Raw genomic sequence first — 2,403 nt, forward strand, 5'->3', positions numbered from 1 at the left:
CGTATTTCGAAGCATCCGCTGGCACTTATCCAGAAAACCCTGAGCATCCTCTGACTTAGCACCGCTAAATGATGGGGGTCGAAGTCTCCCAAATCTCTAAAGTCTCCGCTGCTCATCCTTTGCCATAACGGGGACTACCGGGGCCTGAGCAGCTGCAGCCGAATGGGTTGGTAGTGCCCTCGGTATCTGAAGTCCCTGCTCTACCTAATATGGAGTACAGGTAACAGGGGTATGAGTACCTCCCCCGGCCTAAGAAGTGCCAAGTGCTGCCTGAGCCAAAACCACCTGAGCAAGACTAGTGCAAAATGTCAATATCTGGGCCAAAGCCTCCTGGTGGCCTAGAATAACGATAGGCACAGCTGGTGCCTGAGCTAGTCCTGTCGGTGGTGGAGCAACTGGTGGTGCTACTCCAACTGTTGTACAAGCCGCACCTCAACCTCTACCTCGGCCCCGGCCTCTACTACGGCCCCGATCTCTCGCGCCCTAACTGGTGGAACTAGTGGCTAATCATCTGATCCGGTAGTACGTGTCCTCACCATCTGTGAGAGAATAGAATAACAAAAATTTAATTTCCGGAATCAACAAATTCGTACGATAGAATACAAGAAAGTGAAATTTTGTCTAAAGGTTCGGCATCCTCTCGAAGATAAATACAGGCGTCTCCGTACCGATCGGCAAGACTCTACTAAACCTACTCATGACTCGTGAGACCTATGTAACCTAGGCTCTGATACCAACTTGCCACAACCCAAAATCTCACCTGTCGTGATGGTACCTATCCCAATACTAGGCAAGCCGACAATCTCTATAAACCACCATATCTTTTAAGTTTGAAAACATAATATTCAAATTCAGCGGAATAAATCTCACAAATACATATATGAACACTCCCAAAAATCGGTATCACTGAATACATGAGCATCTAAATAAATACAAAGTCTGACTGATAAAAACACTGTCTGAAAGTATAGAACAGTACAATATATGAAAGAAAGAGAGAGTCAAGGTCAGTGGACTCCAGGCAGCTACCTTGATAGTCTCCAACTGATAGCACTCTGAGATCTTATAGTCGCCGTGTCCAAAAGCACCTAGATCTGCACACGAGGTGCAGAGTGTAGTATGAGTATAACCAACTCAATAAGTAACAAGACTAACCTTTGGGCTGAAAGTAGTGAATCCTCCTTCGACTTGCGTGCACAGTCTGTATAATTTTTCGGAAAGTATTTATATGAAAAGTTGATTAAAATGTGAAATGCAGCTTTAAAACTCAACTGAGTTGACTTTGGTCAACATTTTGAGCAAACGAGCCCGGATCAATGTTTTGATAGTTCCGGTAGATCCGTATCATGATTTGGGACTTGGACGTATGCCCGTAATTTAATTTGGAGGTACCTAGCTCAAGTTATGGCCATTTGACGGAAACTAGAAATTCAAAGGCTAAAGATTTTCATAGTTGACCACGAATTTGACTTTTTGATATCGGGGTCGGAATCCGATTCCGAAAATTAGAATAGATCCGTTATGTCATTTATGACTTGTGTGCCAAATTTGAAGTCATTCCAGATTTTTTTAACATGTTTCGGCACAGGTTTTGTAAATGGAAAAGTTTGAAACTCTTAAGTCCGAATCAAGGTGTGAATTGTAATTTAGATTTTATTTGATGTGATTTGAGACAATGTGATTTGAGACCCCGAGTAAGTTCGTATTATGTTACGAAACTGGTTGGTATACTTGAACGGGATCCCGAGTGGCTCGATGAGTTTCGGGGTTAGTTTTGAACGAATCCAGGCTTTTCAGCACTCTAATGTTGTTCTGAAACTTTTGGAAAAGTACGGACCAAAGAGGAAAAGTGCGGACCGCACAATTTTGAGTACGGCCGCACTTCAGAGGAGAAGTGCGGACCGCACAATTTTGTGTGCGGCCGCACTTCAGGGGTTCTGCAGGTTCGATGGTCTGACTTCGGATTTTAATCCACAATGAATTTGGAGATGATTCAAAAACGAAAGTTGTAGCCCTTTGAATCTAGTTTCCAAAAAGTTATAGCCCTTTGAATCTGATAATTTGATATGGCCTCATTGGCCGGAGATATAATCGTTAAATAATTTGAGATAAAATTTGGAGATTCGTTAATTATGAAAGAACTGTTTACTTACTTCAGAATAATAGGCTTGCAACCGTATTAATTAATCCATATCTAATTTAATGATATTATTCCATTTACTTATAGCCCATAGTATGTGTCGAAGTCGACCCCTCGTCACTACTTGTTCGGGGTTAGGCGGGATACTTACTGGGTACGCGTTGATTTACGTACTCATACTACACTTGCTGCACATTTTTGTACAGGTACACATATGTTAGGCGGCCTTGTGGGCGCAAAGACGCATTTATGGCAGGGACTTA

Source organism: Nicotiana tomentosiformis, chromosome 9 (genome assembly GCF_000390325.3).
Source record: "Nicotiana tomentosiformis chromosome 9, ASM39032v3, whole genome shotgun sequence".
NCBI lineage: Eukaryota > Viridiplantae > Streptophyta > Magnoliopsida > Solanales > Solanaceae > Nicotiana > Nicotiana tomentosiformis.